This window comes from Sitophilus oryzae, unplaced genomic scaffold, assembly GCF_002938485.1.
Source record: "Sitophilus oryzae breed Bouriz unplaced genomic scaffold, Soryzae_2.0 scaffold_1586_pilon_pilon, whole genome shotgun sequence".
Taxonomy (NCBI): Eukaryota; Metazoa; Arthropoda; class Insecta; order Coleoptera; family Curculionidae; genus Sitophilus; species Sitophilus oryzae.
The window spans coordinates 1,250,544-1,268,351 of record NW_022146265.1 but is presented as its reverse complement, the minus strand read 5'-3'; the positions used below and the strand labels follow the sequence as shown (position 1 = coordinate 1,268,351).

The following is a 17,808-nucleotide window of genomic DNA, read 5'->3' as shown; positions in this document are numbered from 1 at the left end:
AAAATGTCAAAACTTGACAAATGATATGTCATTCTATTCAGAGTGTTATTTTCTATCGAATAAAGTAAAAAAAAATACCGAGGATGTCATTTAAAAATCCAAAGGTGTATCAATCCTAATTTATGTCATGTACTAACATACTGTAAAATGGGGGGAATAGAAACATAGTGGTGAATAGAAACAAAATTTCTGAAAAAAATCAAATCACGATTAAAAATATTCAAAGTAAAAAGAGTCGACATATCTAATTTTTCTATCATTGGTAATACACAATAAAATGTAGAAACTATATTTTTATCTGTGGCAGCACTGTTTCTGTCAATCAGTTGATCAATAAATGTGAGATCGATTTATCACCTATTTTGTATGGCGCGAAAACTTTATAAATAAAATATTTATTTTTAAAGTAATACATAAGCTGGCACATGTAAGTTGTTATATTATATGTATTGTTAATTATTGTTAAACCTACTTAAATATGTAATAATTTACTGTTTCTAATCACTTTGTTGGAAATAGAATAGATAAAAACCTTAACATCAATGTGTGTTTCTATTCTCCCGAATAGCAGGTGAATAGAAACACAAATGTTATTTTATTTAATATTTATATGCATATTTTTCAAAAATCAAATTATATGTATACACAAAGAACAAACAAAGACCCATGTTTTAAAATATTCGGGAAAATAATACCACATTTTTATTAACCGGTATATCGCTAATAGCCTACGAAACTGTTTCTATTCACCCCATTTTACGGTACCAAATTTTCTTTTTCTAACTGTAAAAATAAAAAAGTTATAGGGGTGAGCCACTTTTGAGACGCACCCGGTATAATATCAAATGTATTTTAAATCAATCTATATGATCCAAACACAATATACTAGCGGTAAACTGATGGAAGTTTATATTTTAATTTTTGTTGTAAATTCCACAAATTATGCACTTTGTAAGTACCATCGCACAGTATTTTTGTCTTCGGTACTTTGATAAAAACCAGTGTCCAAGCACACATATTTTTTTACAAAATGTGCTGCAACTTAAAAATGCAAACAAAGCAAAAACTCCCCGTACATTTTGAAAACATTAGCTCTGAAAACCATATTATGTCTGTCCACATATATGTTTTTTAACAAAAATTTTAACTGATTGACTACCAGTAAGTAACTTGAAAATTGCACCTCAAGGTTAATAAGGTATATAAAACTTATTAACCATTTACTGTCATCATTAATAATAATTATGATTTTATTTCCAACTGATTTGACAACTCCCTGTACATGATTCTGAATTGAATACAAATTGATCCGTATTACAATAGTTTAACGGTAATAGTATTATTATAATTCCAACAAGGTGAAAGTAGTAACATTTAACCACTATTAAGTTTTTTCATTGTTTAGCGTCTGGTGGGCTGAAATTATCTGTCTATTATTGCAACACAATCTAATTTTGTTTGGTTAAAAAACGTGGAAATGTTAACACGGAAAGGTTAGAACCGTTTATTAAAAATACAGTTTTCTAGCACGTTATTGAAGAATGTACAGAGTGCAGAGTAAGAGTAAGAACATTGAAATAAGAAGTCATAAGGAAGCTCTAGATAGCACAAAGGTCTATGGAATGATGTGTACCAGGAATTACAAATAAGGGATAGGCAGCGCTCTCCATTATAGTGGACAGCACAGGTGGACAGCAAACTGCAGGAAAGAGGAATGGGCATTAGCTCTGGCATTAGATACAGATACGATGGCGCCGGCGCGGCGGTCTGTTCAACATAAAAAAAGACTCGCAGAGCAAAATCACATACAAAATTCATTACAGAACTTCAATACGCTGATGACTGCGCTCTAGTTGCAAAAACGTTAAATTTAATGAATTATGATATCAAACACGCTATACCTAACATTAACCGTTTTTGAGAAAAAAAAAATTTTTTGGAGGAAAAAAACTGCCAATCAAATAAGATTGTATAGCCTAAACGTCAAATTTAGTGATTACCACAACCGCTGGGACATGAAGATAAGACATGTGGCTATCTATTTCAAAAATTAAATTGTTTGAATCTTTGAATGTCATATAATATCGGCCGTAGCTGTCATGGAATTGAGAGATTAAAAAACAATCATAAATCATATTTTTTCAAATGGAAACCTACTTTTTTATTTTATTAGTGGAAAGGCTTTTTAATTCGTTATTTTTTGATTATACATGTTCCTATACCTAAAATAAATCGTTTTTAAATTATTTAAGATTTAGTTTTAATTTTTAAAGCGTATTTTTTTTCTGGTTTTTAACCAGTAGTCTATGACTTTAAACGTCCAGCGATGTACAGGGTGTCCTATTTTGGTTGAAATCATACTGTATATCCGTTATTAGTGAAGATAGAAGGGTGCGGCTTACACAAACCTGTGCCTTTTTTTTGTCAAACGGAAGATGCTGTAAATAAACTTTTCATAGCCCTCTTCGTTTCTGAGCTACAGGGTCTTTTCAAAAATTTTGCAATTTGGGACAGCCCTCGTATCTCCGTTATTATGGATAATATCGAGAAGATGAAAACTGATTATTGTAGAACTTTTTACGTAGAATACAGCGGCGTAGTCTGTTTTTCTACGAAAAAAATATTTTTGAAAATATCAACTAAAGTTATGTTTTTTCAAATAGAACACCCTGTATATTTATAAATCATATGAACCGCCTTGCTATGAGCTTCTCAAAAATATATATCACTTTATATTTATTTTCACTATTTACTGCAATATTTAAAATATATAATGTTCTTATTTAGTAGGCCGTGATAAATAACAAAAAAATCAAAATGTTATTTACTAAAATAGTCATACACATATTAAAATTTTATTTGGGATTGATAAATTTTACTTTTGAACTGTTAGCACTAAATTTTTGAATATATTTTTCTTTTCTTTTATAACCGAATTTATTATAACGGGATGGTCTTGCAAATATATAAAAGCTTGCATTATTAAAGCATTTTCCAGGTGTTCGACATTGTTGTAGTTCCCACGATTTATTTCATATTTCAAAAATCCCCAAAATCAAAAATCGAGAATGGAAAAATCAGGGAATCAGGGAGGCCATCATATGGGTCCATTGGTTCCAATTCATTGATTTGAGAAATAATAATTTAACAAAATTCTAATATTTTCAAAGTTGAGGGAGAGCCCTATCTTGCTGAAAGTATATTTCACGTAAATTAGCTAAAGGATAATCTAAAATTTCTGGTACGATTGTCTGCTTTTAGCTCTTCGATTAGCTTCTGGTTTGCAGCACTATGCGTTTGGCTTATTGCTGCTGACCGTGAATTAACCTGTGCATGACAGATCTGGCTTCGCCTTGTATGAAAATATGAAGTGGTGGTAAGTTCAACAAGACTTCCATCGCATTTGTGGTTTTTATGGCCCCAGTTACACACAGGCACGCAAGCCTTTGTGTGGAACTTAACAGCCTTACCGCACCCACTTGCGATGTCTTTGTCCACCACGCCACCGACCCGTAGGTTATCAAGGGTTTTACTACCCTTGTGTATAGCCATAGAGTCATTTTAGGGTTAAGTCCCCAGTTTTTTCCACACATCCTTCTGCACCTACCTAAAGAGATGGCAGCCCTCTGTATTGCTTTCGCTATGTGAGTATTCCATGTAAGCCTTTGATCAAAAAATATCCCAAGATACTTTGTTTCTTTGGCAAATGAAATCTCCGTTTCTCCTAGCACTGGTGGTTTTAGGCCTTTTGGTGCTATCTTTTTTGTAAAATTGACAATTTGTGTTTTCTGAGCATTGACTGTCAGTCTCTCTTGTTTGCACCACTTGTCAACTTTGTTTAGGACTGTCTGCATTCTTTCTGATATCATACCAGCAAACTTGCCCCTGACCACAATTACGATGTCGTCTGCATATCCTAGGCAATAAAAACCTTGTGTGGACAGTTCGTTGAGGAGGTCATCTACCAAGGTTGCCCAAAGTAGAGGAGATAACATTCCTCCCTGTGGACAACCTCCACCCGCTACTGCTTTGATAGTAGCTTGCCCCAGAGTGGAAGTCACTATCCTGTTTTCTAAGGCGGCCCTTATCCATCTACATACCACTGCAGGTGTACCTCTTCTACTCATTGCATTTACTAATGAGTCGGTAGTAGCATTATTGAATGCTCCCTCGATATCTAAAAAAGCGGCCATTGCTATTTCTTTGTCCTCTATCGACTTTGAAATAAGCCTATTTAAATCATCTAATGCAGCATCCGTGGATTTACTTGGTTGGTATGCATATTGACGATTGCTTAGGGGACTATCCCTTAGCACTTCGTCCCTTAAAAACCTATCCAAGAGCCTCTCTAGCGTTTTCAGTAGGAAGGAGGATAGGCTTATCGGTCTATATGACTTTGGTGTAAAGTCCGATACCTTGCCTACCTTAGGAAGATATATGACGTCAACCTTTTGCCATCTTTTTGGTATGACTCCCCATGCCAGGCTAGCTTTGAGAATCTTACATATGTGAGGTATTAATTCCTCTATTCCCATCTGTAATAGTATGGGATATATACCGTCTGTACCCGGAGATTTATACGGCTGGAATTTATTTATTGCCCATCTAATTCTTCTTGGTCTGGTAACTTCTGTGGCAATTTTCCAATCCACAGGCCTTGGCCTCGCCAGCCTTGGGTCTAGGTTGGTTTGCCTAGTAGAGTCCCTCAGAATTAGCGAGGCCGGAAAGTGAACTTTTATTAATTCTTTAAGACTTTCCTCTTTAGTTTCTGTATAAGTGCCATCAGCTTTCTTAATGAAACCTATTTCCTTGATGGTTGCCTCATCTTTTGCCAGGACTTTATGGATACGAGAGCATGCCGGGACATCTGTAATTTCCTCGCAAAATTTTCTCCATGAATTCCTTTTGGCTTTTCTAATTTCTTTATTGTATTGCGTGAGCTTATACCGGTAGGTAGCCCAATCTTGGTTACTTTTGGCCTTGTTAAAGAGGCTTCGAACTTCCGATCTTAACCTCTTCAAGCCGTTGCTCCACCAGACTGTATTGCTACCCGTGTTTTTCTTAGTTTTTTCTGGACAGTTTTCATGATAGGCCGCCACAATTGCTTCGCTTAGCCTTTCCACTGCCGAGTTTAGTGCTTCTACGCCCTTTATCTGTTCCGTATTACCGTCTAGATACCTACTGAGAGACATTCTAAATCCTATTCAGTTTATATCTCTTTTATGTCCCAGTGGCTATGGTTTTCACAAAATTTGACGTTTGGGCTATACAAATTTTCTTGAGAGGCAGTTTTCTTCATCCAATTTTTTTTTCTCAACAAGGGTTAATGTTAGGTATAGAGTGTTTGATATCAAAATTCATAAAATTTTACAGATAATTTAAGTATGTAATAAAAATAGCGGTATCCATTTAATATAAGGAAGTTGATTGACCATATTGAAAATATTTTTAATCGATAGATCTCATTGTGAAACAATGATGTGCATCCGATCTAGATATTGTAGTTCTCTAAAAACTTCAAATGCACGCTCAGCCTGGGACACCATGTATACCTCGCGCCTGTTGCGGGTCAGAGGCGCGCACCGATGTTTTTTCATTCTCCATCCACGCGCTCTCTGTCGTAATTAAATTAGCTCGTTATTTATCGGGAGCTGTGGAAGTGGTCATCGCAAATGAATTTAATAATTTTTGATTAGGGGGTCTCCACGGTGGCGTAACACCGCGTAGCGAAGTAATAAAAAGCAAATAACCAATTAAGTTTAGCCGCAGCGTTATTGTGTTTATTCAGCGCGTATGACGATGCAGATCGATTTTTTTCGCTGTGGGAATACGAAAACAAGGTTGAAACTATTCCCGACAAGAAAAAAATGACCAGCAAACTGGTTCGAGACAAGTGTTTCCTTGTTCTTAGCGGGGCTACAATGCATCGGGAAAAATGGTCTAGAAAAATTAACAAGGTTGGATTGAGATAGACATACCTGCCGAGTAGTTTCAAGTCGTAATTAGAAAGAAGTATTCTCTTGAAATCATTTCTTTGTCATAAAAATTGTGGCATTGACTTAAAATAGATACTGCCATGAAGCATTTACATCTTTTATATACCGGGTGCGTCTCAAAAGTGGCTCACCCCTATAACTTTTTTATTTTTTAGATAAAACAACGAGATTTGGTATGTTAGTATATGACATAAATTAGGATTGATTGGCATATTCAATTGTTTTCAGTCACTTCGGGTTTCACCGGAAATTATTACAACTTTTGATTTTTAAATGGCACCCTTGGTATTTTTTTACTTTATTCGATAGAAAATGACACTCTGAATAGAATGACATATCATATGTCAAATTTTGATATTTTTGCATATGGTATATTTGAAACTGTAACATGCGGCTCATAACGACAATTTGACTCGAAGTACCAAGTGTGTGGTCTTAAAAATGTGGTAAAAAATGCTTTTTCCAAATATGCTAATGAGCCACCCTCGTTCCGGTTGAAAAAATTGAGATGTTATAGGGTTGAGCCAGTTTTGAGATGCACCCGGTATTTCGTTAAGTCTGTAAGTAACTGTTAACTGTATATGATTTTCCCCATTTTGCAATGATTGTATATATATATTTTTCTGTGCATTTCAAAAAAATAAAATAAAAGAGGAAAACATTATAAGCCTTATTTTATTTAATATTGGTTGTTATGAGATAATAATAATGATATTGTTTATTAGGAGTAAAAATGATACTTTTTGTGGCGAGACTGTATGTTTGATATTACAGGCAAGACACAAAAAGTCATTTTTACTCCAAATAGAATATGCTATTTTTTTCAAACGTCACAAATCATTTTTATTAAAAAATTATTTGTCAATTATTTGTTATAAATATTCTGTATAAAAATGTGGAAAAGACGCAAGATATTTATTGTCTGTCGGAATCTTATGTTCTTTAGCTGGCAATATTGATATTCCAAACTTGCTTAGTTTGTATCACAGCTTATTCAGGCCCAGCTGGTCAATTTTGATTGTGTTTGACTATCCGCGTTTTACCTGCCGCCCCTGTTCTCGTAAACATGCCGACAGTTAGAGCACCATTCTCGACAGTTTTTTTTTCAAAATGGAGTTGTTATTATGACCTGATAATTATATGTTATTTTTGTTATAGTCAGAAAAAGGTCAGTTTTAAGTTTAAGAAACTTCTGACACATAAACAAACATATAATTTAAGTCCGGTGATATGGTAGTATATCTTATAATTCTAGACAAAGTTTCCCTGCAAGAAACCGACAAGTATTTTACCAAGCAAACATGGCTATGAAATTGTCTTTAATGGTGGCAATTATATACTGGCCAAAATAGGAAAATATATAAGATTACATCTCAGTATGGTTCGCTCAGGTAAGTCAAGATTGAAAGGGAAAATAGGTATAGGAATATACAAGCCAAATTTTAGGCTAAGTAAACAACAAACGGCACAAAGAATGCCAGCTCCGGCAGCCAAGTTAATATAATATTCATTAGTAAAGCTGTTTTAGGACTAAATACTTTCAAATCATATGCCTCTACATTCGAGTTTACATTGGAATGTTTAAAATCTTTAAAGCAACTGCCCAGACAGAATTAAGTATCCCTGGCTTGGATACCAGGTAATGCAAATATCCAAACCATTGAATTGGCTGATTCTCTTTACGAAAATACATCCAATCTCCCTTTCCGTGGACTCGAACCTTTCATTGGCATTATTAAAAGCCCATTTAAAGAAGAAATTTGTATTGGGAAATTGACCAAATGGAATGCGACAGAAAAAACATCTCAAGTCAAAGACAAGTAAAGTAAAGTATAACAACACAATTCATTTAAACCAAAAACTCGTAATACAAAATTAAAAGTGTCACAATGAATGACAATGTCAAGAAATAAATAAATAAATGTGGCAAGTTGATATTTTTTACAGCAGAACTACCACCTGAATCCCCAGCGGGAAATTTAAATTCCAGTTAGTCAGCCCGGCGCCAAATATGTCCATGGTTGGCAACTATGAGTTTAAAAATCGCGCCCTCGATTACGTAACTAAAAGTTTAATTGGTATCGCTTATACATTGTATGGTGACATACAACATATAAGAGAAATTTCGGACAAGTCATATTTTTGGTTTAAATAAAATCACTGTTTTCATGTATAGTACCCTCTATTAAATAAAAGACTGTCCGACGAAAAGATACATGCTTGGTTCACAGGTAAATTGTGTTTTCTGTCATTTTTTGGATGCCATTTGCCAAAATCTTTCCTGAGTCGCTGGATTCATGTGATGTTTCTAATATTTACCAAATGGAAGAAAATTAAAAATTCATAAGTTATTAATTTTCTCGTATTTATTAACTTTCCTGTTAATAATATTCAGTAGAATTCTGTACTGACTTTTCAGGTACACCTTGTATATATATTGTTTTATCTATTTTCTTATCTATAGGTATTCCTGTGCCCCTTGAATTTATTTCAATATTTTATATGATTTTTATGGAAATATTTGCATAACTTCATGATACGCAGAGATTAATTTTTATTACGATTTTATACATTTCATATAATTTTTATTATTGTTTTGAACCATTGTTATGAACTATCATGGCGTAATCATTCAACCCGTTCATAAATTATAATTATTTGCTGTGCAGTGGTGTATGTATCTAAATATTTATATAAAATAATAACTGGTACTCGTAGATAGTGCAGTTTATACAGGTCTTTTTTGTGAACTAGTGAAACGTTTCATAAGTTTTTGACCACGAAAATAATACCACAAAGAAAACATAATCCTATAGGTGTTTGACCTTTTTTTCACGTATGATTGGGTCACTGACCAATTAGGTAACTGTTACCCGTTTCAAGATGGCAAAAAAGCAAATAAGAAACCGAGATTTTTTTCAAAAATAACCGGATTTTCGAAGTTAACGTCTTTTTTATCGCGAGAATGAAAAGGAAAGGAAAAAGAAAACTCACCTGCTTCTGGTCGATTCGGTTCTTGTTCGTTACACTGTCGCGCGTGGGCCACTGTCCAGTTGTTTGACCGGCGGATTTGTTTTGGTTTGGCTTTTGTATCTGTCTTGGGGCCGGCGATCCCCACTTTTGGGAGCAGGGGCGCAGCCTGGGGGGAGAGGATACACGGATCGGAGAAGCTTCGTAGGGATTGTGGTGGTTGCAGGGGCGCCACGCCGACTGCGTAGGTTGTAGTGCAAAACAGTAGGTGCGGAACACCCATAAGCATATTAACGTCAAGACTAATGATTGATTGTCACTCAATTTACGTAAATGAAATGTGATATGTGATAAATTTAGATTGGAATGCTCGACTTCCCGCCATAACAATTGTTTTGGATCGCGGACGTTGCAGGTCGCTGCTATAAGCTTGGTGCATTCTCTGCCGGTGCCAGCCACCATCGGAGAATATCGTAAACAACCGGCATATACAAATACACGGCTTTAAATTGCGAGTACACAAAAAATGTATTATCTGCCAAATCAAGCACAGCCGTACCATCCTTTTCTCGAAGGTATCAGCGGCACTTTTGACCACCCTGTAACTTTGTTGTGGATAAAGCAATAATTTGAATTTCCACTACACATGAAGACATACTATATCTGGTTAGATTACCAAAATATCGAGCAATTATACCTCATAGTTTATGAATTATCGCTTGTCAAATTTCTTTAATTTCTACATTAACTCACTGACAGATCATCAAAATTGTAAGGTACTTCTAGATGTGTCACTAACTTCAAATTTCTAACTTTAGGTAGCTTTAAGCTAAGGTAGCTTTTTTTTATAATAGAAGGAAAAAAATGAAAAATCGTCTAGCCGCTACCGGTAACCGACTTTCTGGCGATGGTAGTAAGAGGACCGTTGATAGGATTGTTTTGAAAATTTGGATTTTTATACAGGGTGAGTCTTAATTAAGTGTAAATATTTTCAGGGGTGGTATATTTCGACCCCAGGAACACGTCTATGAAGTTTTTTTCGCTAAAAAAAGATGTTGAAAATCGTGCATTTTCTTTTAAATTTCCCTGTATATTTTCTGAAAACTTTTTAGAACTGCCTATTCACCGCAAATTTTGCCACGGTATAATTCATTAATCTCAGATATTACCATAGTTACGGCTTTACTCTATGGTTACGGCACTAAAAGAGATGCAAATACAGAAAAAAGCCGGTGGCTCTCAAAATTTTTCCAAAAAAATCATTTTTTTTTAATTTTCAAACTTAAATAACTCGGTTATTTTCGACTTAACTGAAAAATGGTAAAGAGAAAATATGTTTCTTTTATCGAGACCTACCAGCCCTGAAAATATTTGCACTTATTTAAGACTCACCCTGTATAAAGGCTCCTGCTCCGTGTACCTAAAATATTATTACAAGATATCCTAGATGATATCTTGTATTAAATAACCATTCTATGAGTATGTTCAACATTTTTGTTTAATCTCCAGAAGCTTAATGACATCATTTAGCTTCTTCAATGACCTACTTGTAAAAACGCTTTTTGCCTCCCACGAAGCTTAAAAATGACAGGTTTGTTTTCTGTACCCTATATATGTATAAAACTTGTTATTTTTTTAAGTTCAGTGTTAATTCAAGTTTAATTTAAATTTTACACCTGCATTGGAGCGGTAGGGTAATCCCCATTTTTTCTTAGTTATTTTTCTTTTAGTTTTAGAATCTCTCGTACTTGATCTCTAGACTAGTTGAACCTGTATCGGCTTTCCAAAAATTCACGAATTTCTTTGAATTATTTTTATTTTTATGTTAGAAATGAAATTTTGAGAATTTATCAGAGAAACATAATTATTTTAATTTACAGATTAATCATTTTTAAGAACATTGGTAAACATTTTTTCTTAAAATTTGGTACTTTTATAGACATTTTAATGCCAAAGCGAATGGCGTAAAGGTACTTTCTGTTAGAGTAGGGAGTACTACTAGTGGTACTTCTTTTATCTGTATAGATACAGTAATTTCAATAAATCAAAATTAAAGCTAGGACTTTTTTTTTATGTAAAAAAGGTGTTCATCGTTTAGTTCGAAACAGTGAACGGTTTTCAAGATATTTGCGTTTAAAGGTTCCGATGCATCGATTTTAGCATTAGTGAAACCAGGAGATCAAATTTTTTATTTAAATTTTCTTTACATTTTATCATTTCACTTATACTAAAATCGATGCATCGTAATCTTTAAACATAAAACCGTTTACCTTTTCGAACTAAACGAAAAGCACCTGTTTTACGTAAAAAAAATTGTTGAAATTACTGTAGCTATAAGAATAAAAGAAGTAGCATAAGTAGTATTCTCTACCCTAATGGAAACTACCCTTTCAATTAATTTACCAATGTTCTTAAAAATAAACAAACAAAATACATAATATAGTATTTATAATTAACCTTTCGAGGGCTAACTTCTTCGGGAAGTATTTTAGGGCATATGTTCATAGAAACTTTTTGTTTTATTTTTATCTGTAGAATCACCCACCAAAAAGTTAGATACACTATTTTGTTGACACCCTGTATATTGAGAACATTTAAAAACTCAATAGAAATTACCAATTTTAATAATGTAGGTATATTTTGGTTCATAGATTCATAGAAGCCGAAAAATAGGCACAACTACTATCTTTCATTTTTTTCTGCCAAAGTAAATTAATTATAATAAACTAAGATTAGGAACAAGGCTAATAAGTGACAATCAAGTACAAAAAAGTCAATAATTTTGCAGTACCACTCCCGCTAAACATTGATCTAATTTCGATTTAATAGATCTTATTAACATTCACCCTATTTAATGTACCAAAATATATGCAATAGGTACAACAAAATTACAAAATGAACTTTTATGGCGTCAAAAAAATAACATTCCTTATAATGTTTATTAATCATTTTACGCTTGAAAAATCTTGATTATTACTTTTAGCATTCAATTAGGACTAAAATTATTCGCGAAGAATATTATGCAATATCGGAATGGTTAAATAAATATCACAGATAACACATAATTTATTATGTGTTATGTGATTATGTGTTATCTGTGTAAATATTAAAAACACATCGATAACGCTAAAAATAGATCTTAAATGCCATTTATAACGGTACTTGAATTAAACGAGTTCCTTGCTTTGAATTTCAAGAAAAATTGCTAGGTGTGAATTATGTTTGACTTTTCTATTAGCAATAAATTATGGTGTTTAAATTTATTGCAATATATGATTAAATTTATTCAAAAAGTTAAATATAAAGTTAAATAAGACGTATATCGCCATCTATTATTTTATAGACCAGACTTATATTAAGACCATTGTATAAACAAAAAGAAATCGTGTAATTCTCATTTTAGTTTTAACATAAATTATTAGATGTCCCCTTTTTGTGTTTTCTACAATTTCTTACTGCGAGCAGTGGCGGATAGAGAGGGGGGCCCATGGGACCCGGGCCCCCCCTAAAGTCCGTAAATTGGGTTAAATATTAGGCTTTTAGGTCAAAAATGGCGCACTAAAAAGCTTATTCTACATTACGATTTATTTTGGGCCCCCCATAAAATAAATTTCTGTATCCGCCCCTGACTGCGAGGGTAATTTTTGCTGCGAGTATGATTCCCTTTTTAGCCGACCATACCAATAGGTATGGTAGGCTATTAAGATCGACAAAAAAAAATGTTTTTTAATTTCACTCAAAATGAGTTATTTGGATCATAAATGACCTAAATATAAAATATTTTCATGGTGTCTGTCCGTCTGTCCGTCTGTCTGTCTGTAACACGATAACTCAAAAACCGCTAAACCAAATTTGGTACAAAAATACTGTGGCACCCGAGAATCTGGCTATTAGTTTTTGGTGGGGGTGGGGGGTTGGTAGGGGAGTATGGAAGGGGGTTAAAAATTTAAAAAAAATCGTAACTCCAAAATTACAGTAGCTAGCCAAACGCGGTTTTCAAATTAAAATTAGGAATAATATTTGCAATAAAATTTCTAATAACATCAAAATCAGTTAAAGTCGCAGTTTTTGAGATAAAAAAAAATGGAAAAATTCCTTTACTTTGAAACTAAAGGAACTGCCTACCAACTTTTTATTAACATATTTTAGTATGGGCGGCTATACGTGCCTCCCGGCGCAATTTTTTTTTAAATAAATTGGATTATGACTCAGGATACTAATCAAATAGGTAGTATGTGTCGTATTTCCTATTTATTTTTAAATTTTTATAAAGTTTAATTTATAGGTATAGCAAAAACAAAAATGCATAATGTATGATAATGATAAAAAATAACGTCATGGCGATTTTTGATGATTTTTTTGGCCCAACACTGTATATTTATTAAAAATCGTCATAAATATTTTTGAAAAATTTATATTCAATGTACATAATATAATTATTGATATTGTTTCCCCTAAATTTAATATTACTTTTTGACGAATGTTTATGTCAATTATTAATAAATTACATATGGGTCGAATCCAGAATTATAGGTCGGATCTATTCTTTAGCTTAAGAAAATTCATAAAACCAAGTCTTTGTTGATACCACAATATTTAAATATCACAAAATAGGGAATTCTTTTGAGGTAAGTTATTTAATACTGCTGAATTTGAATCTGAGAAGAATACAGATACATTATACGAAAGTAAAGATTTATTATAGCCTGTATATTGAACTAAATTAGAGAAATAAAATAAATAATGAAGCCAGTAGACGACGAATGCAGAATATAGACGGAGGCTATAGATTTTGCAGAAGATAAGTTACGTCTTCGTCCTATTTCGATCTTTTTAGTATAAAACTCAAGTTAGAAGTATGTTGTAATAGAAAGTATGCTGTATCACTTTCCAAGAGAAAAACTGGAACTCCCTGTAGTATCAGCTATTAAGATAGTTTTCTTTCAAATGTTAATTAACGCACATCTATTAGGGATGGGAAGCACAATATTAAGGGCTCTTATCTACAGAACTTATATATTTACAATAATTTCGTTGAATATAGTAGACAATGATTCAAAAGAATTTTGGACTTCTATTGTCTTTATTTATTTTGCTTACACAACGTTTCGGTCAGAAGTATCACCGTTATTAAGTGTGAAAATTGTCTCCATTTTTGGCTTATTTATTCATGAGCAGGTTTGAAGTGGAGGCTAAGAATCACTTTGAGTATTTTCCAAGAGTATGGTTTAGGTATGTGGATAATATTTTTTATTTTTGCTGTTTTTGACACACATTCAGACACCATAGATAATTTTATTTCTAAGTTAAATAATCGCTTTCCTTCCATTAAATTTACATATGAAATTGAGAACAACGACAGATTACCTTTTCTAGATGTATTAGTTATTAGAAATACTAATAATTGCCTGGAATTTGATATCTATAGGAAAAATACCACTACACGCAGATATATTCCTAATGAATCATATCATAGTGTTGAACATAAAATGGCTAGTTTAAATTCCTTAGTTCATAGATTACTTAGTTTTTCACTTACCAACGAAAGATATGAAACAGGAAGATATTACATTAGGAATGCAGCTGAGTGTAATGGATATTCTCCTTCACTAGTTGATAAAATAATTAGAAAACGTAGGTATAGGTTAATGATTTCTGAAAATTCGACTTTTCAAGTGGAGAAAGATACGTCAAAATATTTTTCAATACCGTTTGATAGAGAGTTATCCCGTGGTTTAAAAGGAATTATTAAGAATGTCAATTATAAACTCGTGTATAGTGTTAATAATAAATCTTGTAATGATTGTAATCAGAAATATGTTGGGCAAACTAGAAGATCAATTTTAACTAGATTTAAAGAACATTTAGCTCAGATAAGATATGGTAGACCGGATAAATCTTTCGTTGCTGAACATATTGTTGATAAAGAACATTGTATAGATCTTAATAATTTAAAATTAATTAAACAAGTCTCAAATTACAGGCAATTAGATGCATATGAAAACATCAGAATTAATAAATGTAAAGATAGTATGAACAGAGACAACGGTCCAATTCCTTCAAGTTCTTTGTTCCTACTACTCTAGTGGCGGAAATCTAACTGTTACGCTCGGTGGGCTCTGACTCGGTTGGCTAGATCTTGCCACGCCCACTCGGTGCCCACTGAGCGAGTATATAAACGATATAAACGCTGAAATTGTAGATTGTAGTTTAGTTTTAATCATCTGCTGCTGATGCTAACATGGTTAGCGAAACGCGCGTCCAGTGTAAAAGTAAAAAGTGTTTTGGCGTATTGTGGTTTGGTGCGAAGTCAGTTTTTCAGTTCACACTTCATAACGGTCAGTGATAAGTACTTTGTGTAAGCAAAATAAATAAAGGCAAATGGAAGTCCGAAGTTCTTTTAGTTTTAATTTACAATAATACTGGATTAGATTTAACTATAACCTGTATTACCTCAAACCAGTTAGTGAAAAAAAAAACACACTAAAAACTATATAATCTAACAAGTCAAATACTCTGATATTTTATATTGGTTCAATGAAGAGTTATAATGAGAGTAATTTAATGGAGATGTTCATTTCATATTTGCTAGTTGAATCTAACAAATTTGAAACAAAGTGTAAATCTGGCCACTTTTAATAGCTTCTTCTAGTAACCTGTCCGCTATGGACGCTGGCGATCATTCTGGCTATAACGATTTTTTGATGGCAATCCGGAAAAGCTGAGTGGACATCTTTCTGAACCAGGATCTGCAGTTCGCGAGTCAGTAAATTCTCCTGCGTCCTGGACGTCGTTTTCCCTAAATCTTGACTTGGAGGATGCACTGGAGCAGCTCATACCTTCCTTCAACCTCTTCGGGGTTGTTTTTATTCGCCTCAGGACCTCGATGTTTGTGACTTTGTCCCTCCACGGTATTCTCAGGATTATCCTATACAGCCAGAGATCGAAGGCTTGGAGTTTTGATATGGTGTCCTCCTTTGGGGTCCAGATCTCTACGCCATACAGGAGAACCGAGTAGACATAACATTTTAGGAGTAAGAATTTAATTTTTAAGAATGCGCTTTTGGCTTTTCCAATTCTGCACTTGATTTCTTGCGATTTGCCTCACGAATCATTGACCATAGTGCCCAGGTAAGTGTAATGTGAGACTCGCACGATTCTTGCTTGGTTTTGAGGCTTGGTACAAGTTAACTCTTTTGTTGATAATCATGAATTTGGTTTTATTTGTATTTATGTCGAGTCCATACTTCTTAATAGTTTCTGTTAAACTGTTCATCAAATTCCGCAGGTTTTTGATGGTATCGACAAACACTATTGTTCGAAATATCGAGATGCCTTCAGCTATGTCTTGTAGTGCCTCCTTAAAGATGTGTTTAGAGTACGGGTTGAATATTATTGGTGAGATTATGCACCTCATCAGAAAAAAGAAATTTATTCATATTCCTAAAACACTGAAGTAGTTCTCATGAGAAGACGGTGAAAAATAAGTAATAAGTCACTCATGATATGCATTTAATTCTAAAATCAATAATATAAAGTTACATAATATAATTAAACTATTCGTAATATTTTACATACAAATTACACGCATATTGTGTGTATTTTAAATGTATACGTGTCAAAATACGTGAACTATTTAACAATCAATTTTTATGGTGTTGTTACGTTTTTATTGGATAATTAAAAGTCTAATTCAACTAACGAAGTTTATTACCACAAAAGAACAACATTAAAAGCTATTTTATACTTTTAACAACTAAAAAACCAGGTCAAGCTGATGCGTGGCTAGATAGAAGACTAGCTTCTACTACTGGCCTCAAACTTGGGGTACCAGGGGGCAGCCCATTGTATTCTTGTCTCCCTTACTTCTACATGCGGGGCTCTGTAGAAGAGGCCGACTAACCCTTGCGGTGTAATTGACCTCATATCCAAGGAAGCAATACAGAAAGAGAGATATATCCTCTATTATAGATTCGGGACACCGGTATTAGGTCTAAAGAGAGACTAAGTTAAAGAGGTGGAGAAAATAGAAGCAAATCCTCTAGTCTCCACCTCACGAGTACCTCAGCTGGAGAAAAGCTCCTCGACTGTGACTGTGGAAGAGTGTATACCCTCGTAGGAGGTAGATGCAGATAAGCAGAGAATGAACATTTGTAGTCATTTGTAGTCGTAGTAGTAGTATGTAGAGGAGGATGGGAAATACCCTGTCTTCCCTACAACAGTAAGATCTCCATGTATGATGAGTTATAGATCTATGATGAACATAAATCAAGAAAGAGGGACACAATAGTCACACTCTCTTACTCATTCTACATTCTACAAAAACGAGGATGACCAATAGTTCAGTCATTTGGGGATTTTTGCTTGGAAAAAAGTCCGGAAGTTTTGCAACTTTGCAGGTTTATAGGTTTTGGGGTCCCTAACTAAAATCCATAAAATGCACATCGCTAAAGTCAACCGTTTAGGCACAAAATCCCTGGAAATTTTACAATTTTGCGTAAAATATGATATACTAGTTGAAGCCTGGCGCATCCGCCACGACATCAGAAAAAAAAAACTTTTTATTTAAATGAAAAACAAAAAATCTGGCGACGACAGTTTTTAGAAGAGCAAATTAGCTATCTTTTAGTAAAAAAAGCAACTTTCTAGAGCAAGTCGTTACTTCAGTAGAGACGACACAGATAAACATTACCATTTTATATATGTAGATTATGTATAGTCGATTTTCCGAAATCAAATGTCGATTAGGGTTCACTAAAACTAGTTTTAGTTTAGTTTCTTCAATTTTGTCATAAAACCGTGGCGTATCATTAATTCGCAAATTAATTTATGAATAATTAAT

The 17,808-nt window shown here is 33.6% G+C and overlaps 1 protein-coding gene across 1 annotated transcript in view; it reads right to left on the bottom strand.

Moving 5' to 3' along the window:
* LOC115879725 (aminopeptidase N-like) overlaps positions 1-9,183 on the bottom strand; it is a 41,941-nt gene extending 32,758 nt beyond the window's left edge. The window contains exon 1 of the mRNA XM_030896685.1: positions 8,991-9,183. The gene's annotated coding sequence lies outside the window, so the exon portion shown is untranslated. The remainder of the gene's footprint in view (positions 1-8,990) is intronic.
* Between the last annotated feature and the right edge of the window lie 8,625 nt (positions 9,184-17,808).